The sequence below is a fragment of the Rattus rattus genome, chromosome X (genome assembly GCF_011064425.1).
Source record: "Rattus rattus isolate New Zealand chromosome X, Rrattus_CSIRO_v1, whole genome shotgun sequence".
Taxonomy (NCBI): domain Eukaryota; kingdom Metazoa; phylum Chordata; class Mammalia; order Rodentia; family Muridae; genus Rattus; species Rattus rattus.
In genome coordinates this window covers 114,032,816-114,058,504 of record NC_046172.1, presented here as the reverse complement: position 1 = coordinate 114,058,504, position 25,689 = coordinate 114,032,816, and the positions used below count along the sequence as shown (strand labels likewise).

Below are 25,689 nucleotides of genomic sequence, written 5' to 3'. Positions count from 1 at the left end.
TTTTGTGATAGAGTGATGCCAAGAGATTTAGAAGCAGAGGACTATGCTAAGTCCGAATTTTAGTGAACTAACTACATGGCCCATGGTGGCATAGTTCTTTCCATGAGACATCTGTCCTTGACCTGGGAATTTCAGAATTTCTATGTCCATACTAGCATGCCCAGATGTCAGGAGTAGGTTTCACCTTGTGTTAAGTAACATCACCCAATATCCCTTGGCAGTTCATTAATTATATGCCAAAGACAATGTCCAGACTTCACAGTTTTCTCATTTCTCTGCCTTCATCCACTAAGTTCCCCTTTGAAGTACAAGTAACTCCAAGTAGATTATAGCAAGTCTGAGCGAAGAAAGGTTAGTAGAGAATTACATCTGAAAAACAATAAAATTGCTAGATATCCATATTTCCTCATCCGTTGTCTCTAGATAATGGTTTTGTGTGTGTGTTTATGCTTGATCATGGGAGAGAAGTAGTCAAGGATGGCCTATATGACCGTATAAAGTGCCCTAAAGTGCCCTACTGCCATCCTGCAGGCAGAGCTATAATGTAGGGCCACTGTAGCTTCATTCCCATGAGCCTTAGCAATGTGGAAAGAATGACAGATAGGATTCCTTTGGCTTCCACACTTGGGCCCAGTGCCTTTCCTCTCTAGCAGGAGAGATTTGAACACCAGCACTACCTTGGAGCTGAACATGAAGAGTACAGAACCAACAGAAGACCAGTAGGGACTGAGACAGGCTGACACAGGAAGTTGTGGGGTGGGGCTCTGTTCTTTGTATCTGGGGCATAACAAGAAGAAACCACAGGAAAGAAAATGCAGGCTCTAGGTGGGGACTTCTGTCTCCTGCTCCTTGTGCCATGTGTGGGTAGGATTTTCTTGGTGAGACACAGCGATTCCCCGTTTAGCCCAAGCTGCCCTGGCACACATTATGTAGTCCCAGCTCCTCTCAGAGGTCCATGTCTTGGTTGCCGAGAGCAAGTGTAAGACTGAATGTGTAATCTAGAGTGAAGACAGTAACAGGCATATATAGTTATGTAGTGGGAAACAGGATAGGCCTCAATGTCAGAAGACTCTGTGCCCTGCTCCAGTGTGAACTAAATCATCCCCTAGAGAGAATCAGTGACAGATCCCTTTGGAAACCACTCTGATTTCAATGCACATGTTTCTCCAAGTGGGGTTGTGCATAGCATTCAGTGTTGACAGGTATCTGGATCCTCTATCCAGGGCCACTAGAGTCAGCCTGGCACAGGACACACAAGGCCTTTTGTCTAGAGCCCTTGTCTGGATCACACACAGCATGCTATCCAGGGAAGTCTGTGTGAAGTAGGTAAGGACTAGGCTCCCTGATGTTTGCTTTTGTGCAGCCCTGAGGTTGCCACATGTCCTTTTTCTCCCTAGAAGTGATCCCTGAAATCGCTGTCAAGACCAGGAATCCATCAGACTTCAGGGCCAAGCAGGGAGGCTGAATGCTGCTGGGTGCAGATGGGAGCAATGCAGGATTTGAGCATGGACTGCACAGACTTCCTCCCAAGAGAAGAGGGATGAGGCAGGTGGGTGCCTCAAGGCTTGCTTTCCTTTCTCTTCTTGTTTGCTTGTTTTTATATTTCTTTTTATCCATTTAATTATTTATTTAGTGGGAGCACAGGTTCATCCTTGTTAGGAATGGCATTGGTATAAAATGCAAAATGGAAGCTGAATTCTAGGAGTACAACAGTCTTCTGACAGGAAGAAGTCTAGACCCAGACAGCTTTGGGATACTGTATTTGTATTGAAATTTTTTCATACTGGAAAAGGGGGGGGCGGAGAGAGAGAGAGCTGCTCTCAGGACACTTTCACTCCTTTGTGGGTATAGGGCCATCATGCGGAATTTGTTTCAAACATTCCAGAACATCTATTCACAGAGACTTCCTCGATCCTGCTTGTCGCCATTTTGTAACAGGAAGGGTCTCAGAATCCCGAATGGGCAAACTTGCCTCTTACATTTTTTTCATTCTGTAGGTGGATGGGAAACACAGGACCTGTCAGAATATTAATGCAGACCCTGTTGACTGAGAGACTTGGACCAGGTACAGAGCTGACCTGAGGTAGTAGAATAGGAAGCAGAGGGGCGGGTTTCACTGGCGCTCACTTGGCAATGTTAACCTACTAGCTGGTGGCCTAGGCCTGCTAGGCCTCTCACTCTCCAGGTACTGAAGCTACAGAGTCTCTGTTGGGGCCTGAGGAGAAGTCCGGGAAGCCCAAATAGGCACCCAGAGCTGATCTTGCCATCAAAAAAGCTTCCGCCATCGCTAAGAATCATGGGAAGTAAGGTCAGTGGTGCTGTCAGTTTTGAAACCGTAACCTCATGATGGCAGTAGAGCTCCATACAAGCTCTTGTGAGTGATTGTCCCCCGCCCTTCCTGTCTGAAAAAACGCCAAGGATGGCTGTCCTGAGATCTTCAGCCCAACTTTGAATACTTTGAGCAGTATTTCTTTTTAAGTTTTTTTGTTTCAGGTGAAGCCAATCTGAGGCCTGATTTTTGCCTAGAACTTGGGACTATTTTCTTTCTGTTACCTAGGATCTTTCCCTTTTCTTTCTTTATATGTCTTCATTTTTTCCCTTTATAGATACTTAGAGGTGGTATCAAAGTTTGGAACCATTAATTTTTCTGTCGGTCTCATACAATAATGTTTCCGGGGAATATCGAAGGAAATGAGTATGCTAAACCATGTGTAATGGGATCGATACAGCTGAGGGCTACCTTTCTTTAATAAGAAACCCTAGGACCTGAGTTTTAATCACTATTAATGGGTGCTGGGTAGCTACCTCATACATAGTTAATCCTATTGAAAACTTCCCAATTCCTAATGTCTTGAGTAACATGGAACTGTAGAAAATGTTAATAAGATTTATCTAATTTTGCCGTAATAATTTTATTAATCCTTTTAGTGAATGTTTTCTATATGTGTGAATTCATTCTTGAGCATGAGAAAATTTATTGTGAGCATCCAATATGTGTACCGTGATTTGATATTCCTTGTGTACTTCAGATTCACAATGTATTAGGGAAAAGTTGCCCTTTCTGAATTATGCTTGTCATATGTGTAGCAAAGTCACCAAACTGCATTCACGTATTATATACCAATAATCCGTACATGCTTTTATAAGTCCAACTTGATTTCATTTTATAAACTATAGTTTGAACAGATATCTAAGGAACAGTAATGAAATAAATTTTAAAATAAACATTGGATAATGACAAAGCCACTGAACAAAAACGGAGCCAGAGGAAAAGCACAAGAGTCTACACACAAAGAAATCCTATAAAACTGAAAACCAAGTGTTTTGTACACACAGACACACCACACACACCCCACATAGGAAAAGGACCTGTAATGTTTTCTTTCTTTATAATGCTGCGACTTTTATTTATGAGACAAAGAACCTCCAAGATGGCCCCGAATTCGTTCTTTGTTGGCATCGATTACTGGGCATGGGGCTTGGCCTTAAGAGTGGTTTGTTTCCCTAGTGAGACTCTGTGAAGAAAACTACTTGTCCATTTGCAAGTGGCTGTCAATGGGAACCAGCTTTTCTATTAGGTATGGTGTTGTGTGACTCCTCTTTTAGCCAGAGGATCCCGTGTGGTGCAGACAAACGCAGGCCTTGTGATTGCTACCTCAGTGCGCTCCAGTCTTGCTGTGTCTAGTGCCCTGTCGCACTGCCTCATTTCCTTCCGGTTTCTCTTCTGAGGGTTCCCCAAGTCCTGAGGAGAAGGATTTCATGGAGACCTTTTTGTTGGTTGGTTTGTTTGTTATGTTTTTAAGGGTTGAGTATGTTAAGTTTTCACTTTTGATGTAATGTCTGGTTGTGAGTCTATTTGTTTCCATCTGCTGGAGGAGGTAAGCATCTCTGAAGATGGCTGAGCAAGGTACCGATAGGGGTCATTTTAGTATTTGGTTTTCCCCTTGGTCCCTGGCCTGTGTAGTCTTAGGTTCTTGGCCACCCAGGCAGAATAGGGTATGGGTTTCATTTGGAATGGGCTAGACCTCAAATCAGACATTGGCTAGTTACTCTCACAAGCTTTGCGCCAGCATTGCTCCGTGGCAAGTCACTCTTGTAGACTGAACGGTTAGTCCCTTTCTTCTTCCAGTCCCATGGACACTAGTCTTTTGGGGTGAAGGTGCTAGGTAGACACCAGCTTGACTTCTTCACTTCAGTGAGTCACAGGCGTTCTCTTGAGCACTTTGGCCTTGCTGTCCATTTATGAACAGCCACGGAAAACCTTTGTAACAGCCTAGGTTTGCCCAAACTTGATTAGAAACTCCCAGCAGAACTGGAGGCTTCATTTAGTGACAAGAGGTGTCTACCTGGGGCTTTGTGTACCATTTTGTTCCCTCCCCATATATCCTCCCTTCCCTCCCTCTCCCTACTTGTTCCTCCATTTCAGCCCCCAACTCTGTCTTCCATAACTATCAGTTCCACGTTCTTCTTCAAGGAACATCAGTCCTTCCATATTTCCTTACTTTATATATAACCTCTCGTTATGTGAATTGTAGTTTTCTTCTGAGAGATTTAAAAGCTAGCATTCACATATAAGTGAGTATGTAAAATAATTGTCTTTTGGGATCTGAGTTACCTCAGGATGATTGTTTCTCCTTCTATTTACCTGCGAATTTCATGATTTTTCCTTTTTAAAATGGCTGACTAATATTCCATTGTGTAAATGTATGACATTTTCTTCATTCACTCATTGACAGACATCTAGATTTCCAGATTCTGGCTGTTTCGAATAGAACAGCAGCGAATATGGTTGAGAAAATGTGTTTGTAGTATGTTGAAACATTCGTTGCTATACTTTCAAGAGTGACATAAGTGGATCTTGAAGTACAGCTATTCCCATCTTTCTGAGTAGCCATCAAACTGATTTCCATAGTGGCTGTAAAGTATGCATTTCCAGCAACAATGGAGGAGTGTTCCCCTTACTATGCATCCTTGACACCATGAGCTATCCTTTGCATTGTTGGTCTCAGCCATTCTGATTGATGCAAAATGAAATCTCAGTGGAGTTTTGATTTGCCTTCTCTTGATAGCTTTAGTTAAGGTTCTTGAACATTTTTTAAGTGTTTCTTCCCTGTCTGAGATTCCTCTTTTGAGAATTCTCTGTCTAGAACTGTACCCCATTTTAATTGGATTATTTATTAGTGACCAGTTTTTAAATCTTTTATTTTTCTCTAACGTTTTACATCTGTACTGCAATTTCTACCTCCCTACACTTAAACCCTATCCCCATGTCACCTCTCCCCCAGATCAACTCCTTCTCTGTTCCCATCAAAATGGGGAAAGAGGAAGAAGAGCAGAAGCAGCAAAATCAATAGCAGCTGCTTCCCAGGGATATCTACTGGACATGGCCTAACAAAATAAAATAGAACAGAGCACAAACTCTCATATCATACCTAGATGTGGAAACCAAATAGGAGGAAAAGAGTTCCAAGCAAAGGAAAAGATTCAGAGGCACATGTCATCCCACCCCCACTGTTAGGAGTCTCACAAGAACACCCAGCTGCTACACAACCATAAGGTAAGGTACATGCAGAGGACCTAGCTCAGACCCACATAGGCTCTATGTTTGTTGTTTCAGTCTCTGTGAGCCCCTCTGAGCCCTGTTTTGTTGACTCTTTGGGCTCTGTTGTCATGGTTTCCTCAACCCCCCTGGCTCATACAATCCTTCCTCCTCTTTAATGGGTTCCCTGCCTTTACCTAGTGTTTGGCTGTGGGTCTCTGCATCTGCTCCCATCAATTGCTGGAGGACACCCCTCTGATGACTCTTGGGTGGCATGGATCTATGACTATGAGTATAGCAGAATATTATTAGGAATCACTTCATTGACTTTTTAAAAATATTTATTGGCAGTCCTGTTTGGTTCTATCCAGGCTCTTAGGCTGTCCTGCCTCTGGTTCCTGGTCATCCAGGCAGTGTCAGCCATGGGCTCACTCTCCTGTTAGTTTGGGCCAAAAGTTAGGCCAGTCATGACTTGGCCACTTCACAAGTTCTTGACCACCATTGTTCCAGCCAGTCTTGCAGATAGGACATTATATGTCATTGCTTTTGTGTCTGGGTTGGTGTCCAAGTTCAAGGACTAGGATCTTTGCCTGGTTATAAAAGACAGTCAGTTCAGGCTGTATATCCCACATTACTAGGAGATTTTACTGGGGTCACTCCCATAGATTCCAAGGAGTTTGCACTGTATTAGTTTTATACATCACCCCCAAAAGAACCCCTGGTTCCAGTTGTCTTTCCCTCCAACTCCTACAACCCCCTCCCCCTGCTCCTGAACCTTCCTCTTCCTGTTCCTTCAAAATAAAGGTATGAGGAGTTATACATAATACAGTACAATTTAAACGCAAATTTATTGACTGTTCACTTTTGTTTAGGGTAAAACATACTCTGTGATCTATCTGATTGGGATTTATAGTGATTTCAATACATTTGTCACCCTTAAATCTTGAGACCTTTCCAGATCATCATTAAGGGGGTTGGGCGGGGATAGTCAATTTGGCTGGGCCCCCATTCCAGTTGCCTAAGTCAGGATAGGTATGGTGCCCAGGGAATCCATTCAGGGGATCCTGCAGAGAACCAGGTTTCCTGGTTCCTAGGTTTGATCTTCTCCAGATCCTGAGGTTTGGTAGTATTTCTTTTTTTCTACCTAGAACTGGATGATAAAGTTTAACCTCCATGGCACAAGCAAGCACTGGGTTAGACTGCTGCTGGGTGAAGAAGAGACCCAAGACTTGATCAGTGAGCAGCCATTGATTTCTTCCCAAAGTGTGATGCTTTAGGAAGGTGGGTGCCTCAGAGTTCCTCCTTCCTTCTCTTTCTGCCTAGATGATATATTCCATGTCAGACTCCTTCTTACATTAGAGGTTTTCTTTTGGTTTTGGTTGTGGATTCCTATGAATCCACATACAGGTAGATAGATAGCTGTGGCAATGCCATGAAATTTAAGTGGAAGCTAAACTCTCCATAGATGAATTTTCCTTATTTTGAAAAGAAAGCAGTTACAAAACTGCCATGGTTGTTAGACTCTGTCCATTCGAGTTTTTTTCAAACTGTAAAGGCGGAGGGAGAGAGCTGCAGGTAGGGTACTATCCCTCCTCTGGGGTAACACTGCCATCATGCGGAAGATGTTTCATAAATTTCCTTGCACATACACACATGCACGCACTCGCTGCCATTTTGAAGGAGGGAGGCTAAGGAAGATTCTTAAATGCCAAAGATTGCCCGTTATACTTTTTTTCCCTTTGGAGACAAATCGGAAAAATCACAGTACCTCTCAGAGTATTAATGCAGACCCTGTTTACTGAGAAACTTGGACCAAGTGCACAGTTGTCCTGAGGTCCAGGAAGAGGAAGCAGAGGGGCGGGTTTCACTCCAGCCCAGGTAGCGATGTTAACCTACTAGCTGGTGGCCTAGTCAGCCAGGCCCCCTAACTCTCCAGGTTCTGAAGAGAAAGCTTTACAGTCAGAGTCTCTGTTGGGACCTGAGAAGTCCAGGAAGCCCAGGCACCCAGAGCTGACCTTACTGTCTGTAATTTTCCGCCATCTTGCGCCATCACTAAGAATCATGGGGCAGCAGGTTAGTGGCGCTGTTAGTTTTGAAACCTTAACCTCATGATGGCAGTAGAGCTCCATACAAGCTCTTGTGAGGATTGTCCCCCGCCCTTTCTGTCTGAAAAAACGCGAAGGATGGCTGTCCTGAGTTCTTCAGCTCATCTTTGAGTAATTTCACCAGTATTTTTTTTCTTGTCTTATGGGATTCTTTTCCTTGTGTGACCTAGGATATTTCCTTTTCTTTCTTTATGACGGCTCATTTTTACCCATTCCAGATACTTATTGGTCTTCTTAACATTTTACAATGATTAATTTTTCATAGGTTTTACACGATAGAGGTATTGTTTAAGCAAAGAACAATGCTAAGCCCTAGTTGTTGTGAGCTAACTACATGGACCAGGCTGGCGTGGGTCTTTCCATGAGACTTCTGTCTTTGCCCCTGAGAATTTCAGAATTTCTAGGTTCATACTACCATGACCAGATGGCAGGAGTAGGTTTCACCTTCTGTTAAATAACATCACCGAACAAACTCTAGGCAGTTATTAATTTTATCCTAAAGAAAATGTCCAGGCTTCAAGGTTTTTCCTTTCTCTGTCTTCATCCACCAATTTACCCACCTTTGAAGCATAAGTAAATTCAAGGAGAGTTTAACACGTCTGAATGGAGAAGGTTCAGTGGAGAATTACTTCTGCAAAACAGTAAGAAAATACTAGATATCCCGTTCTGGCTTTTGTCTCTCTATATTTGGTTATTGTGTTTTTTGTTTTGTTTTTTTTAGGCTTGAGCATGGGGGTGGAGTAGTCAAGGATGGCCTTTGTGAGCCTCTGCGGTGCCCTACTGCCATCCTGCAGGCAGAGCTACAGTGCAAGGCCATTACAGCTTTATTCCCATGAGTCCTGGCAATGGGGAATCAATGCCAGGTAAGACTCCTTTGGCTTCGACAGTGGACCCCAGTGCTTTTCCTCTCCAGCTTGAGAGATTTGAACACCAGCACTACCTTGGAGCTAAAAATGAAGAGTACAGGACCAAGAAAAGACCAGTAGGGACTGAGACAGGCTGACACAGGAAGTTGTGGGGCGGGGCTTTGGTCTTTTTATCTGGGACACCTGCTCCTTGTGTGGGTAGGATTTTCTTCCTGAGACACAGAGACTCCCAATTTAGCCCATGCTGCCCTGGGACACACTGTGTAGTCTCAGCTCCTCTCAGAGGTCCATGTCTTGGTTACCAAGAGCAAGTGTAAGACTGAATGTATAATCTAGAGCGAAGACAGTAACAGGCATATATAGTTATGTCATGGGAAACAGTGATAGGCCTCCAATGTCAGAAGACTCTGTGCCCCTGCTCCAGTGTGAACTAAATCATCCCCTAGAGAGAATCAGTGACAGATCCATTTGGAAACCACTCTGATTTCAGTGACAGATCCATTTGGAAACCACTCTGATTTCAATGCACATGTTTCTCCAAGTGGGGTTGTGCATAGCATTCAGTGTTGACAGGTATCTGGATCCTCTATCCAGGGCCACTAGAGTCAGCCTGGCACAGGACACACAAGGCCTTTTGTCTAGAGCCCTTGTCTGGATCACACACAGCATGCTATCCAGGGAAGTCTGTGTGAAGTAGGTAAGGACTAGGTCCCCTGATGTTTGCTTTTGTTCAGCCCTGAGGTTGCCACATGTCCTTTTTCTCCCTAGAAGTGATCCCTGAGGTCCCTCTCAAGACCAGGAATCCACCAGACTTCAGGGCCAAGCATGGAGGCTGAATGCTGCTGGGTGCAGATGGGGAGCAATGCAGGATTTGAGCATGGACTGCACAGACTTCCTCCCAAGAGAAGAGGGATGAGGCAGGTGGGTGCCTCAAGGCTTGCTTTCCTTTCTCTTCTTGTTTGCTTGTTTTTATATTTCTTTTTATCCATTTAATTATTTATTTAGTGGGAGCACAGGTTCATCCTTGTTAGAAATGGCATTGGTATAAAATGCAAAATGGAAGCTGAATTCTAGGAGTACAACAGTCTTCTGATAGGAAGAAGGCTAGACCCACACAGCTTTGGGATACTGCTTTTGCAATGAATTTTTTTTCATACTGGAAAGGCGGGGGTGAGAGAGCTTCTGTCAGGACACCTTCACTCCTTTGTGGCCATAGCGCCATCTTGCGGAATATGTTTCAAACATTCCAGAACACGGTTGCACAGGGACTTCCTCAATCCTGCTTGTCGCCATTTTAAAACAGGGAGGGTCTCACAATCCCTAATGGGCAAACGTGCCTCTTACATTTTTTTTCCTTCCCTAGGCAGGACCTTTCAGAATATGCAGACTCTTTTGACTGAGGGACTTGGATCAGGTACAGAGCTGACCTGAGGTACTAGAACAGGAAGCAGAGGGGCGGGTTTCACTGGCGCTCACTTGGCAATGTTAACCTACTAGCTGGTGGCCTAGGCCTGCTAGGCCTCTCACTCTCCAGGTACTGAAGCTACAGAGTCTCTGTTGGGGCCTGAGGAGAAGTCCGGGAAGCCCAAATAGGCACCCAGAGCTGATCTTGCCATCAAAAAAGCTTCCGCCATCGCTAAGAATCATGGGAAGTAAGGTCAGTGGTGCTGTCAGTTTTGAAACCATAACCTCATGATGGCAGTAGAGCTCCACAAGCTCTTGTGGTGATTGTCCCCGCCCTTCCTGTCTGAAAAAACGCCAAGGATGGCTGTCCTGAGTTCTTCAGCTCATTTTTGAGTAATTTCTCCAGTATTTTTTTTTTCTTGTTTTTTGGGTTCTGTTCCTTGTATGACCTAGGATATTTCTTTTTCTTTATGACGGCTCATTTTTACCCATTCCAGATACTTTTTGGTCTTCTTAATATTTTGGAATGATTAATTTTTCATAGGTTTTACAGCATAGAGGTATTGTTTAAAAGCAAGGAACAATGCTAAGCCCTAGTTGTTGTGAGCTAACTACATGGACCAGGCTGGCATGGGTCTTTCCATGAGACTTCTGTCTTTGCCCCTGAGAATTTCAGAATTCCTAGGTTCATACTACCATGACCAGATGGCAGGAGTACGTTTCACCTTCTGTTAAATAACATCACCGAACAAGCCCTAGGCAGTTACTAATTTTATCCTAAAGACAATGTCCAGGCTTCAAGGTTTTTCCTTTCTCTTTCTTCATCCACCAAGGTACCCACCTCTGAAACACAAGTAGATCCAAGGGGAGTTTAACACATCTGAATGGCGAAGGTTCAGTGGAGAATTACTTCTGCAAAACAGTAAGAAAATACTAGACATCCACGCTTTTGTCTCTCTATTATGGTTATTGTATTTTTTTTTTTTAGGCTTGAGCATGGGGGCGGAGTAGTCAAGGATGGCCTTTCTGAGCCTCTCCTGTGCCCTCCTGCCATCCTGCAGGCAGAGCTACAGTGCAGGGCCATTACAGCTTTATTCCCATGAGTCCTGGCAATGGGGAATCAATGTCAGGTAAGACTCCTTTGGCTTCGACAGTGGACCCCAGTGCTTTTCCTCTCCAGCAGGAGAGATTTGAACACAAGCACTACCTAGGAGCTAAAAATGAAGAGTACAGGACCAAGAAAAGACCAGTAGGGACTGAGACAGGCTGACACAGGAAGTTGTGGGGCGGGGCTTTGGTCTTTTTATCTGGGACCTGACAAGAAGAAACCACCGGAAAGGAAATACAGGCTCTTGGTGGGGGCATCTGTCTCCTGCTCCTTTTGCCTTGTGTGGGTAGGATTTTAAGCTTTGCCCTCTTGCTAAGGCAGAGCAACTCCCAGTTTAGCCCAAGCTGCCCTGGCACACATTATGTAGTCCAAGCTCCTCTCCGAGGTCCATGTCTTGGTTGCCAAGGGCAAGTGTAAGACTGAATGTATAATCTAGAGTGAAGACAGTAACAGGCATATATAGTTATGTCATGGGAAACAGTGATAGGCCTCCAATGTTAGAAGACTCTGTGCCCCTGCTCCAGTGTGAACTAAACCATCCCCTAGAGAGAATCAGTGACAGATCCATTTGGAAACCACTCTGATTTCAGTGACAGATCCATTTGGAAACCACTCTTGATTTCAATGCACATGTTTCTCCAAGTGGGGTTGTGTAAAGCATTCAGTGTTGACAGGTATCTGGATCCTCTATCCAGGGCCACTAGAGTCAGCCTGGCACAGGACACACAAGGCCTTTTGTCTAGAGCCCTTGTCTGGATCACACACAGCATGCTATCCAGGGAAGTCTGTGTGAGGTAGGAGACTAGGTCCCCTGATGGTTTGCTTTTGTTCAGCCCTGAGGTTTTGCCACAAGTCCTTTTTCTCCCTGGATCCCTGAGATCGCTCTCAGACCAGGAATCCATCAGACTTCAGGGCCAAGCAGGGAGGCTGAATGCTGCTGGGTGCAGATGGGGAGCAATGCAGGATTTGAGCATGGACTGCACAGACTTCCTCCCAAGAGAAGAGGGATGAGGCAGGTGGGTGCCTCAAGGCTTGCTTTCCTTTCTCTTCTTGTTTGCCTGTTTTTATATTTCTTTTTATCCATTTAATTTTTTATTTAGTGGGAGCACAGGTTCATCCTTGTTAGAAATGGCATTGGTATAAAATGCAAAGTAGCAGCTAAATTCTAGGAGTATAGCATGCTTCTGACAGGAAGAAGGCTAGACCCACCCAGGTACAGGATACTGCATTTGTATTGAAATTTTTTTCATGCTGGAAAGGCGGGGACAGAGAGCTTCTGTGAGGACATCTTCACTCCTGTGGGGCAACACTGCCATCATGCGGAATGTGTTTCATACATTCCCTCACAGGCATGTACAGGAACTTCCTCCATTCTGCTTGTCGCTGTTTTGAAACAGGGACAGTCTTGTAATCCTGAATGGACAACCTTGCGTGTTACATTTTTTTCTACTTCTGTCGACAGACTGTAATTATGTTACCTTACAGAGTATTAATGCAGACCATGTTGACTGAGAGACTTGGACCAAGTGCACAGCTGTCCTGAGGTCCTAGAACAGGAAGCAGAGGGGCGGGTTTCAATTGTGCTCACCTGGCAATGTTAACCTAGTAGCTGGTGGCCTAGGCCAGCCAGGTCCTCACTCTCCAGGCTCTGATAGGAAAGCACTACAGTCCTGAGTTTCTGTTGGGGCTTGAGGAGAAGTACTGGAAGCCCAGACAGGCACCCAGAGGTATTTTTGCTGTTTGTAAACTTCTGCCATCTTCTGCCATTGTTAAGAAACATGGGTAGATAGCTCAGTGGAGCCTTTTTCTTTCTTTTTATAAATCACAACAGTGAGTTTAAAGTCCACCCCCATGACAGTGGTAGAGCTCCAGGAAAGAGCCTGTCACAACTTTTCTCCTGCCCCTCTCTCAGAAAAGCAAAAGAAAACAAAAGAAAAAACACCGTTCAGACTCAAAAGGCACCAAGGAAGATGGCTGTCCTGAGTTTTTCAAACCTTAATACAGTATTAGTATTTTAATTTTTGTCTCCCCTGTCTGACAATATGCTACCCGGAAATAAAGGCACAAAGCAAGATGACTGAGTACTTTGAAAAGTATTTTTGCATGAGACTTGTTTTCCACATAACATTATCAGTAGTCTGAGGCCCACTCACATGCAGGCACATCAACAAGACATTCAAAGATGTTGAAATGCTGTACAAGCTTCCTCTTCCAATTGATGGGAAGTAGCACATTGACCTAAAGCTGGATGATGTGGAGAGAGTGTGTGACTTCAGAAAACTCAGTCCTTAAGGCAATGTCTCTATCATGTCCTTCCCCGTGTTACTCAGGAAGCTATGTAGAAGAGGAAGCAGAGCACACTAGAGGTATGTTCCAGATACAACAGGACTGACACATTAGAACCCACTGAGACAGGGCAGACACATGCATAGGGCCTTCACAGGCCGAAACTGCACATCATCCCAATACTGACAGTGGAAAGTGGACACGAATCCCTACCCCTAACCAGGAAGCTAGCTGCATATGACACCCACTTGCAAAGGAAGTTTTTGTTTTTGTCAGTTGTGTCCCTGGATATATAAACAAACTGAAGGGTAGGCCTCATAACTAATAGGTAATGGCCATCTCAAAGCAAACTCAGTGATAATTTTGTTGATTGATTGATTGATTGATTGGTCTCAATTCTTTCCCTGGGCATTTTTTAAATTTGCTGCTATTTAGTTTGCATCTTACAGTTTCTGAAATTGTTTTGTTATGATTTTTCTGTTTGTGTGCATGTATGATTCTTACGTACTTTTTCTTCTGGTTTGTTTGTGCTTAGTTAGGATCCGTGAGGAAATAGAGGGGAAAGCAAGAGTAAATTATATTGTATGAAAAATTATTTTCAATTAGAAAAGAAAAAATACTTGATACAAAGAAATGTGTTTTCCTCCTGTTTTTAACTGAGACCGGAAGGATGGGGACAGTCTGGTCTCTTAGTGGAAATTTATACTATATACAGGAAGCACAGGTTACAAAGTGGTGACTGATGGGAGCTGTCCCTGCTTCTTAGGTATTTAGGGCAAAGAGTTGCCAACAATTCAACACAGAGTAGGACAAATGGAGGTGAACTTCCGTTCACAGTTCACAGACCACAGTTTGGTTTCAGGGAGCACCTGACCAAGAGCACAGCAGTGTGAACTTGTCCTTTCAGACTGGGCCAAGTACAAAGCTGCCATATGTCTTATCTTCTTGCAGGTTTTTTTTTTTTTTTTTTTAATGAGGCGTATGGGAGAAAAAGGCTCAAAAAAAATGGGGTTTTTATACGTACATAGAACAATACTGCCCTCTTGAAGAATCAGTTTCCATGTAGCTGGCGCCATTCCAGCTTCCTGCACTCTCCTTGGAGCAAGGGTGGTCTTGGAGGCCTGGAGAACTTGACCTTGGCCTTCCTTGAATTTCAGTATGGCCTAAGAGAATGTGTATGCTCATACACTCTTGGTGTTACAAATAATGGAATGGTTATATTTACTGTTTGAATATTTTATGATGTTTTACCTAGGGTGTTTTTAATTGTTCCTGAGTACATTAAAATAAACAGTAGTAGATGCTTTGAGATTGCTCATGTAATACGATCCCTTTATTTCCATATTTCCTCTTTAAAAAGGAATTTCCTTATTTCCTGAATCTATGCACAAACATATTTAAAATGACTGGTTCAACAGTTAATGAAGACAGACTCCTGAAGCCATGCAGTGAAAGTAATTGCTAGTCTGCTTGTTCCCAGCTCCCGGGCCAGCAGCTCGCCTGCCTGCTTGCTTCCATGCTTCTCGCCACATTGGACATCAATTTACTACTGGAAACTGTTAATAAGCCTCCAATGAATTGCTTCCTAGTGGCCCTTCACAAGAATAGGAGAATAATAAGATACTGTTACTTATCTCATTGGCATTTATAGGCAGTGCAATGTATTTCTCCCCCTTCGATTATGAGCATTCAGAATTACTACTTATATTCTCCTTATATGATGCTAGTCAACCACCCACTGCCCACACAAGGCCTGTTATGTCCATCGGGATATGGTGCCCAAGGAATAAGTGAATTTGTCTGAGAGTACGGTTTCTGGTACCTGGATTTGCTCTAATGCAGACACGGAGGTTCCATACAGCATTTTCTTTCTTCTTTCTAGAAATGGACCCTAAGAGCACAAGATAATCATAAATATCACAAGAACCCTTTGGAGGTTGAATGCTGACTTTATCCAAAGAGAAGATGCATGAGGTGCTTCAGGTCTCACTTTTCTTTCTCTTTCCTTCTTTATTCCTGTTTTGGTCTTTTGTCCTTTGGAGATCAAATCAGGAAGAGATCCAGTTTGTCTGACATTGAGACAAAATGAAAGCCAAAGGGTCCTCTTTGTTCACTTTGAAGGAAGGGGGCAAAGGCTGCTTCCATTGCTGGACTCTCCAATTAGACTCAATTTTTGTTTTTGTTTTTGTTTTTGTTTTTTGTTTGTATAAATCAGAACTGGGGGTTGGGTACTGTTTCGTCTTTAGAGCAACACACCGTCATTCAGAACATATTTCATACATACCTAACTACAGGTCTCTTCCTCCATGCTGGACTTACAAATATTAAGGAAAGCTATGATAGTTTGAAAGTTACTAATTATCCGTGTTTGGACTCTTACTCTACTTCTTTTCTATGTAGAAAATAATTCATATATACCCAGGCGCAGAGCACTACCTTAATGTTTTTGCTAGACATTCTGGAGAAGGCGGAGTGTCCAGGGGATTCATAAATGGCCAATTGTGGCCCCTCCTTACTCCATTTTTTTAGTAGGCAGTTTGGAGGTACGGGCTATCATAGGGTCTGTTAATCCTTTTGACTGAAACACAAGTGCCTATTACATTTCCTGTGGTCCCGGAACAGGAAGTAGAGGGGTGGGGTTTCACGCTGCCCAGATTGCAATATTGATCTATTGGATGCTGTCCTATGGCAGTAAGGCACTTTCCAGGTTCCAATGAGAAAGCACTACGGTCTGAGTTTATGTTGGGGTCTGAGTAGAAGTCATGGACACCCACAACTGTTCTTGCTGTCTGTTATCTTCCGCTATCTTCCGCCATCGCTAAGAATCATGGGAAGGCAGGTCGGTGGCGCTGTTAGTTTTGAAACCGCATCCTCATGATGGCAGTAGAGCTCCACACAAGCCCTTGTGAGTGATTGTCCCCCGCCCTTCCTGTTTGAAAAAACGCCACCCAGAAAGAAAGGGACCAAGTAAGATGGGTGCTCTGGGTTTTGCTCAGCTCTGGGTACTTTGAAAAGTATTTTATTTTGTGTTTTCAGGTGAAGCCAAACTAAAGCTCAAATTTAGAAGGGATCATTGGATGCTTTTCCCAAAACACCAAAGGTTGTTTCCCATTTGTTTCCTTTCCACTTTGTTCAAGTGCCTAATATTATTTAAGATTTTGGTACCCTTTTAAACTTTTATGCAATAAAGATGTGCTGTGAGATTTAGAAGTAAACACGTACAGTGAACATGTAATGCAATGGCTATAAATGGGGGGTACAATGTTTGGGTTACATGTCCTAGCCCTTGGTTTGATCCTCACTACTGGAGGTGGGGAGCTAATTTATTTCTACAATATGTGCCCTGGAATTTCCCACTTCCTAATATCTGTGGCATTAAATCTTATTATTATATGATTGGGATGGAAATTTAGAAAATAGTTGATGGGATTAATGATGATAACCCATTCTGATGAAATTATTTTATTAATATATTTAGTTCTCTTTGTTTTTTTTTTTTTTTTGTTTGTCCTCAAAACAATTGTTCTGTAGCCTTGACTGTTCTAGAACTCACTCTAGGCCAGGCTGGTCTGGAACTAACAGATCCACCTCCCTCTTCCCCTGCTCAGGAGTGCTGGGATTCAGGGTATGAACCACCCACCATGGCCTTTCTTATAAGTCATTGTTACAGAATTTTTTTTTTATGCCTGTGTATCTATTCTGTAAGCTGAGAAAATTCATTTTAATTATAAATATCTTTCCAGTAAAGTCTAAGAGGAAAAATTGGCCAGCCTGAAGCCCACATTTATTAATTTGTATTACAAACTTCCATGTTGCATTCAAGTATTTTACCTTATTCAACTTTATACATTGCTGTAAGTCCAGTTTGTGCACACACATACATAAACACATACACACAACAACATATGCACCACACGAAAGTCAAAGGGGTTGAAAAATGTTTTATTCAGTTTGTCTTCCAGTAGATGGGAAGTAACACAGAGACATACAACTGGAGAGGGAGTCTTGTGGAACACTTGCTCCTGAATGGTTCTCGCCCCCAAGGCCCAGGGAGCTATGCAGATGACAAGCTCTTAAGATTGTAAGAGCCAGAGGGCCTGTGTGTCTTCTGAACACAACAGGGCTGACACACATCACAGCTCTCAGGACTCAGAGCATGTACAGGCCCTACACAGGTTGAAACTAGATATGATCCCAGCTCTGATAGTGACAAGAGACCCCCATTCCTAACTGAGATGCTCTGTAATTGACACCCACTTGTAAAGGAAATTCTGGGTTTCTCTAATAGAGTGTCATTGGGTACTAAACCACACTTAAGGGTAAACCTTTTCTTTGGGTATTTTATCTTATAAGTCTGTTTGTATGTTATAGTTTCTCATTCTGTTTTTATGGATTTTGTGTTTGTATGTGTTTCTGTGTATCTCTGTTTAATACTTGTGTTTTGTAAAGGGAACTTTTACTCTTCTGTATAATTGTCATCTTGGAGGCTTACTGCCTTCAGTCTGCTAACCTAGGCCTCTGTACAGTCTTATCTAGGCCTAGAATGTCTTCAGCCTGTGAGACTTACTGCTGAATAAGCTCACCCTTTCTAGTTCTTTCTGATTTCTGGCTGGCTGGTCAACCCTGCTTTTCTGGCCTAAATTCCTCTCCCAGCTGACTGGTTCAGTCAGGCTTTTCTCTAGGTTTCTCACTGAATTCCTGTGCTTGGCCTCATACTACCTTTATGACCTGTTCTAACCTTTGGGCTCCTCATTCTCTGACTCTTGTCTTCGCCTATGTTTATTTTGTTCTCACTCTGCTAGGTATGTGCTAAGGCTGAGCCTTACCATGATGAGATTTTGCCAGGTCACACTCTTGGGGTTCACTATGCGATCAAATATCCTTCAGTAGGGCTTTTGCTTCTTTTTAAAAACAATCTGGTTTGTTTGTATTTTTCACCACCACCCCTTTTAAAAAGAAAAAAAAAAATTCTGTAGTTCTGGCTGGCCTAGAACTCAAAGATCTGCCTGCTCTGTCTCCTAAATGCTAGGATTAAAGGAGTGAATCACCATATAGGCTCCCTAAGGCAATGGCCTGGAGTTGGGGCGGGGGAGGGGGAGGTATTAGAGGAGATGGATGGGGAAGGGGAAACCATGATCAGAATTTATTGTTAAAAAATATTTCAGTTAGAAAGAAAAGAAAACACTTCATAGCAAAGGAATGCATTTTCGTTCCACTTTAAGCACAGAACTGTGGGCTGAGCGAGGTCTCTCTGTCCTAGCAGAAATTTATGCTATATACAGGGGGTACAGGTTAGAAAATGGTGTCTGATGAGAACTGTCTCTGCCTCTTCTTAGGTCTTTAAAGCAAAGAACTGCCAACAATTCAACACAGAGTATGAAAAATGGCGGCGAAGTACAGTGTCGAATGTGAGTATAGCATTTCAGACAAGATCTGCCAGAAGGGTAGATGAGAGAATTTAAATGTAAGAAAATGTTAACAATGAAGTGGTTGGCCTAAGTTTGGTTTTATGGAGAATAGTACACCTAGAGCAAAATAGTTTAATCTTGTCCCTTCCAACTGGACAGTGTACAAGGTATCCATAGTTTATGTGGGTTTTCTTTTTTTCAAACAAGAAGGGCGGGAGAAGACATTACAAAATGGCGGTTGTGTAAGTGTCTAGTACAATACTGCCACCATGAGGAAGCAGTTTCAAAACAGCGCCATTCCAACTTCCTGTCTTCTCCTTAAAGCAGTGATTCTCAAACTGTGGTTTGCATACCAGATGTCCTGCATATCAGATATTTACATTATGATTCATAACAATAGTAAAAAATTGGTAACCCCAATGATATTACGCCTCCAGGTCAGCACAGCATGAGGAACTGGAGTAAAGGTTTTGGCATTAGGAAAGTTGAGAACCACTGACTTGGATTAAGGTCCATCTGTAGAGGCATTGAGAAGCTAGTGCTAGAGGCTGGCCTTCCTTAAATTCCTCTCAGGCCCTAAGAGAACTGTTAGGCCGTACATGTTATCAATTATCAAAGAATCCATGTTTACTGTCTGAAGTAGTTTATGCTGTTTTCCATAAGAATCTTAATCGCTCCTGAGTATATAAAATTAATAGTAGTAGAAGCTCTGAGATTGATTGCATGACTCTTTATTCGATATGACCCCTTAATCTCCACAGTTTCTCTTTTAAATAGTACTTTCTTATATTGAATCCATGCACAAAAATGTTTGAAATTATCATTTTAACAACTAATGAAAGGGTAATCTTGAGGCTGTGCAGTGAAAACATCCCTGGGCTTGTACTGTGCATGAGGCCTTCTGTTTGCATTTTATCAACATTTTATCAACAGTGGAGCCTGCCTTCAATCCCAGCAGTAGGAGGTGGAGGCAGGAACGATCAAAAGTTTAGTCATAATGGGCTATCTTGGGTCTTTTAGACCACTTGAGCCAAAGACCCTATCTCATGAAATGAAGGAAAACCTAACCTGAAAAGGAAGCAGTAGAATATAGCTACAAGCTGTTGAAGTGGTTTTTGTTGCTCTCTTTTGTCAATATGTGCATCTTGGTTATGAGGAGTGTATTAAGAAATCCATTAGTTTATGAGGATTGTAGAGTTAACAGAAGAATCTTTGCAGAGCCTCAGAGCTAAGATCTGTTATTAGAGATGCCTTCTTCTGGGCAACAAATTTAAATTCCAGAACATTCTTCTCCTTTTTTATTTGGAATGTCCATTTTGTCTCTGAGACAGAGATATGATGCAGTGGCCAAGTATGGGACATGGAGTACTGGGCAAACACAGGTCCAGATGCATGAGAAACACCGCGTGGGGAAGCAGGGAGCACATTTGATTTCTACGAAATTAATTCTTTTGCTGAAAGTTTGGTTTCGAATAGAAAAACAAAACAAAAGTTAGACCCTTCAGAATATCCTGTTGAAAGTCAAAACAGTTGTGTTCCCTGACACCTTTTTTTCTGGATGATGTTTCTCAGGTAGGAAGGGCACTAAGATGGCGTTTTGACCACAGCTAGTGCATTATTAACAGCAGGAGGATGTAGAATTACCAAGAATGATTTCCCGTGAAGGTTCCCAGTGATGGGGAGAGTGGGCTGGAGAAGGCCAGGGTCTTGAGATTGCTATGTTGCCCGAGCTAGTCAGCAACCCTCAATCACCCTGTCTGAACGTGTGTAGGGTGGGAATCACACATAAACCCCAGCATGCACAGTTGCAAAGATACAATTGTAAAGTAAGAATTTAGGACACAAACAGGAAGAAGCCCAGCTCCGGAATGGGCTCAGCAGTTAATACCATCTCTTGCTGTCCTAGAGGAATTGAGTTTGGTTCTCAGCAGCTAACTGAACAGGCTCATAATTTCCTCTTAACTGTACTTCCAGGGAAGCCAACACCTCATTTTGGACTTTGTGGCTACTTGCACATACATAACATACATTCATAGGCATATACATGTGCACACACACATATAAAATAAATCTTCAAAGAAATCTTGCGGCTGTTAACCTGTATTAAGATTTTAAAAGTTTGTATTATATATGAATAGAAACTTATTAATGTATTAAATAATACATTGGTATTTTTGTTTGATGTTTTTCTTCTTAGTTTCCAGGCTGACATATACTCACTAGAAATAAGCTAGCCTCAAACTCTGAGCTATAACGATTCCTTAGCCTTAGGTACATTATGCATAGTAAAGACATGAAAATCATTGTGCAACATAATGAATTTCAATGCAAATTTAATGAGTATTTCATTATCGGTAATGAGCTGTGGGTCTAGGCATTGGGTGAGTTGGAGTGAATGTGGAAAATTCATCAGTGTGAATATTAAGTTTAATGAAAGTGCTGAATCCTGTATATGGTGTATATCTTAAGTATCAATGAGGAAAAATAACACTGATGCTCAAGGGAAAAATAATGATGAAGAATAAGAGGTCCACAGTGAAAGGAGAGGAAACTGCTAGACTGTTGAACATGCTCAAACACTAAAAATGCTTGGCTTCTGTAGCATTCAGTCTTCACCAGTCTCCAGGTCCACCTTACAGGGTCACATCCTGCGGTCCATACTGGGCCTATTATATGTATCAGAGTTTGGAATATGAGGCCTAGGGAACAAGTGAAACTGGCTGGCAACCTGGTTTCCTGGAGCCCACTTAGTTCTAATCCAGGTACCGAGTTAGCTGTATTTTCATTTCCTACCTAGAACTGGATGCTGAGACTTGCCCCCCAAATCCCAAAACAATCAGGTACCATGAGAAAGCACTGGAGCTAGAATGATGCTGGCTGAAGACAGGGAGAAATGCAGGATTGTTATTGACTAGGCTGTCACTTCTGGCTCTCAGGTCTTCAGAGAGGATGGACAAGGACGGGAGGTAGGTGTCTCAGCAACACTTTCACTCCTCCCCATCGTTCTATCTGACTGTCTTTTTGGTGCTTGAGTTCTGATACAGGTCCTTATCCACTAGATTGGTAAGAGTATAAAGTGAAAATGGAAGCTAAACTGCCCAGATCAGTTTTCCTCACAATAAAGGAAAAAGGCAAAGAGACCTCCCATTTATTCCAGTTTTTAAAGGCAGGAGCAGAGAGCTACAGTCAGTGGACCTTTAATTTTCTGGGTCAACACTGCCATCAGCAAATATTACTGCCACACATGCATACCTCATCATCAAACCTGATTGTGGACGGCCATTTTGAAGTAAGAATCACGAGAATATAAATGACAAACCTTGGCCTTTACTGGTTTTTTTTTTTTTTACTCCTTTTGTAGGCACACTGGAATCACAGGACATTACAGAGTATTAATGCAGACCCTGTTGACTGAGACACTTTCACCAATTAGACAGATGACCGGAGGCCTAGGAACAGGAAGCAGCGGGGCGGGTTTCACCCAAGTTCAGCTAGCGATGTTAACCTACTACCTGGTGGTTTAGAGCAGCCAGGCCCACTCTAGCCAGGTTCTGAAGAGAAAGCTTCACAGTCAGAGTCTCTGTTGGGGCCTGAGGAGAAGTCCAGGAAGCTCAAATAGGCAGCTAGAACTGCTCTTGCTAGCTGTAATCTTCCGCCATTGCTAAGAATCATGGGGAGGCAACTCAGTGGCGCTCTAAATTTTGAAACCGTAACCTCATGATGGCAGTAGAGCTCCACACAAGCTCTTCTGAGTGATTATCCCCCCGCCCTTCCTATCTGAAAAAACGCCAAGGATGGCTGTCCTGAATTCTTCAGCCCAACTTTGAATACTTTCAGCAGTATTTTTTTTTTTTGATCATATGGGAATCTTTTCCTAGTGTTACCTAAGATATCTCCTTTTCTTTCTCTATGACAACTCATTTTTTATCCATTTACAATATTTAATGGTCTTAAAATTTTACAATGATTAATTTTTCATGGGTTTTACACCATAGAGTTATTGTGGAGATTTAGAAGCAAAGCAAAGAACTATGCTAAGCCCTGGTTGTAGTGAACTGACTATATGGACCAGGCTGCTGTGATAATATAATCTAGAATGAAGACAGTAACAGGCATATATAGTTAAGCCATGGGAAACAGTAATAGGCCTCCAATGTCGGAAGACTCTGTGCCCCTGCTCCAGTGTGAACTAAACCATCCCCTAGAGAGAATCAGTGACAGATCCATTTGGAAACCACTCTGATTTCAATGCACATGTTTCTCCAAGTGGGGTTGTGTAAAGCATTCAGTGTTGACAGGTATCTGGGTCCTCTATCCAGGGCCACTAGAGTCAGCCTGGCACAGGACACACAAGGCCTTTTGTCTAGAGCCCTTGTCTGGATCACACACAGCATGCTATCCAGGGAAGTCTGTGTGAAGTAGGTAAGGACTAGGTCCCCTGATGTTTGCTTTTGTGCAGCCCTGAGGTTGCAGCATGTCCTTTTTCTCCCTAGAAGTGATCCCTGAGATCGCTCTCAAGACCAGGAATCCATCAGACTTCAGGGCCAAGCATGGAGGCTGAATGCTGCTGGGTGCAGATGGGGAGCAATGCAGGATTTGAGCATGGACTGCACAGACTTCCTCCCAAGAGAAGAGGAATGAGGCAGGTGGGTGCCTCAAGGCTTGCTTTCCTTTCCCTTCTTGCTCGCTTTGTTTTTAGATTTCATTTTATCAATTTAATTATTTATGTAGTGGGAGCACAGGTCCATCCTTGTTAGAAATGGCATAAAATGCAAAATAAAAGCTAAATTCTAGGAGTACAACAGTCTTCTGACAGGAAGAAGGCTAGACCCACACAGCTTTTGCAGTGAATTTTTTTTCATACTGGAAAGGCAGGGGGAGAGAGAGCTTCTGTCAGGACACCTTCACTCCTTTGTGGCCACTGCGCCATCCTCCGGAATATGTTTCAAACATTCCAGAACACGGTTGCACAGGGACTTCCTCGATCCTGCTTGTCGCCATTTTAAAACAGGGAGGGTCTCACAATCCCTAATGGGCGAACTTGCCTCTTACATTTTTTTTCCTTCTGTAGGCAGGACCTTTCAGAATATGCAGACTCTTTTGACTGAGGGACTTGGATCAGGTACAGAGCTGACCTGAGGTACTAGAACAGGAAGCAGGGGCGGGTTTCACTGGCGTTCACTTGGCAATGTTAACCTACTAGCTGGTGGCCTAGGCCAGCTAGGCCTCTCACTCTCCAGGTTCTGATGAGAAAGCAGTACAGAAACTACAGAGCCTCTGTTGGGGCCTGAGGAGAAGTCCGGGAAGCCCAAATAGGCACCCAGAGCTGATCTTGCCATCAAAAAAGCTTCCGCCATCGCTAAGAATCATGGGAAGTAAGGTCAGTGGCGCTGTCAGTTTTGAAACCGTAACCTCATGATGGCAGTAGAGCTCCACACAAGCTCTTGTGAGTGATTGTCCCCCACCCTTCCTGTCTGAAAAAACGCCAAAGATGGCTGTCCTGAGTTCTTCAGCCCATCTTTGAGTAATTTCACCAGTATTTTTTTTTTTTTCTTGTTTCATGGGTTCTTTTCCTTGTGTGACCTAGGATATTTCTTTTTCTTTATGACGGCTCATTTTTACCCATTCCAGATACTTATTGGTCTTCGTAAAATTTTGGAATGATTAATTTTTCATAGGTTTTACACGATAGAGGTATTGTTTAAAAGCAAGGAACAATGCTAAGCCCTAGTTGTTGTGAGCTAACTACATGGACCAGGCTGGCGTGGGTCTTTGCATGAGACTTCTGTCTTTGCCCCTAAGAATTTCAGAATTTCTAGGTTCATACTACCATGACCAGATGGCAGGAGTAGGTTTTACCTTGTGTTAAATAACATCACCGAACAAACCCTAGGCAGTTACTAATTTTATCCTAAAGACAACGTCCAGGCTTCAAGGTTTTTCTTTCTCTTTCTTCATCCACCAAGTTACCCACCTCTGAAACACAAGTAAATCCAAGGGGAGTTTAACAAGTCTGAATGGAGAAGGTTCAGTGGAGAATTACTTCTGCAAAACAGTAAGAAAATACTAGATATCCATGTTCCTGGCTTTTGTCTCTCTATGTTGGTTATTGTGTTTTTGTTTTTGTTTTTTTTTTTTAGGCTTGAGCATGGGGGTGGAGTAGTCAAGGATGGCCTTTGTGAGCCTCTGCGGTGCCCTACTGCCATCCTGCAGGCAGAGCTACAGTGCAAGGCCATTACAGCTTTATTCCCATGAGTCCTGGCAATGGGGAATCAATGTCAGGTAAGATTCCTTTGGCTTCGACAGTGGACCCCAGTGCTTTTCCTCTCCAACAGGAGAGATTTGAACACCAGCACTACCTTGAGCTAAAAATGAAGAGTACAGGACCAAGAGAAGACCAGTAGACAAGCTGACACAGGAAGTTGTGGGGCAGGGCTTTGGTCTTTTTATCTGGAACAAGACAAGAAGAAACCACGGGAAAGGAAATGCAGGCTCTTGGTGGGGGCATCTGTCTCCTGCTCCTTTTGCCATGTGTGGGTAGGATTTTCTTCCTGAGACACAGAGACTCCCAATTTAGCCCATGCTGCCCTGGGACACACTGTGTAGTCCCAGCTCCTCTCAGAGGTCCATGTCTTGGTTGCCAAGGGCAAGTGTAAGACTGAATGTATAATCTAGAGTGAAGACAGTAACAGGCATATATAGTTATGTCATGGGAAACAGTGATAGGCCTCCAATGTCAGAAGACTCTGTGCCCCTGCTCCAGTGTGAACTAAATCATCCCCTAGAGAGAATCAGTGACAGATCCATTTGGAAACAACTCTGATTTCAATGCACATGTTTCTCCAAGTGGGGTTGTGTAAAGCATTCAGTGTTGACAGTCTTTTTTCTCCCTTGAAGTGATCCCTGAGATCGCTCTCAAGACCAGGAATCCATCAGACTTCAGGGGCAAGCAGAGAAGCTGAATGTGAAAGAC

At 43.1% G+C, this 25,689-nt stretch overlaps 2 long non-coding RNA genes across 3 annotated transcripts in view; both read left to right on the top strand.

Moving 5' to 3' along the window:
• Nucleotides 1-23,552, top strand: part of LOC116888676 — a 42,049-nt gene extending 18,497 nt beyond the window's left edge. The window contains exons 5-8 of one of the 2 annotated variants that reach the window (XR_004386334.1): nucleotides 15,191-15,282; nucleotides 18,645-18,716; nucleotides 21,514-21,682; nucleotides 23,213-23,552. This is a non-coding gene — a long non-coding RNA (uncharacterized LOC116888676). Of the gene's footprint in view, nucleotides 1-15,190; nucleotides 15,292-18,644; nucleotides 18,717-21,513; nucleotides 21,683-23,212 lie in introns of both variants that reach the window. The other variant, XR_004386333.1, reaches the window with a different exon arrangement.
• Nucleotides 5,326-8,550, top strand: LOC116888677. Its single transcript, XR_004386335.1, has 3 exons — nucleotides 5,326-5,557; nucleotides 6,688-6,820; nucleotides 8,366-8,550. It is a non-coding gene; the product is annotated as an uncharacterized LOC116888677 (long non-coding RNA).
• Nucleotides 23,553-25,689: the final 2,137 nt, after the last annotated feature.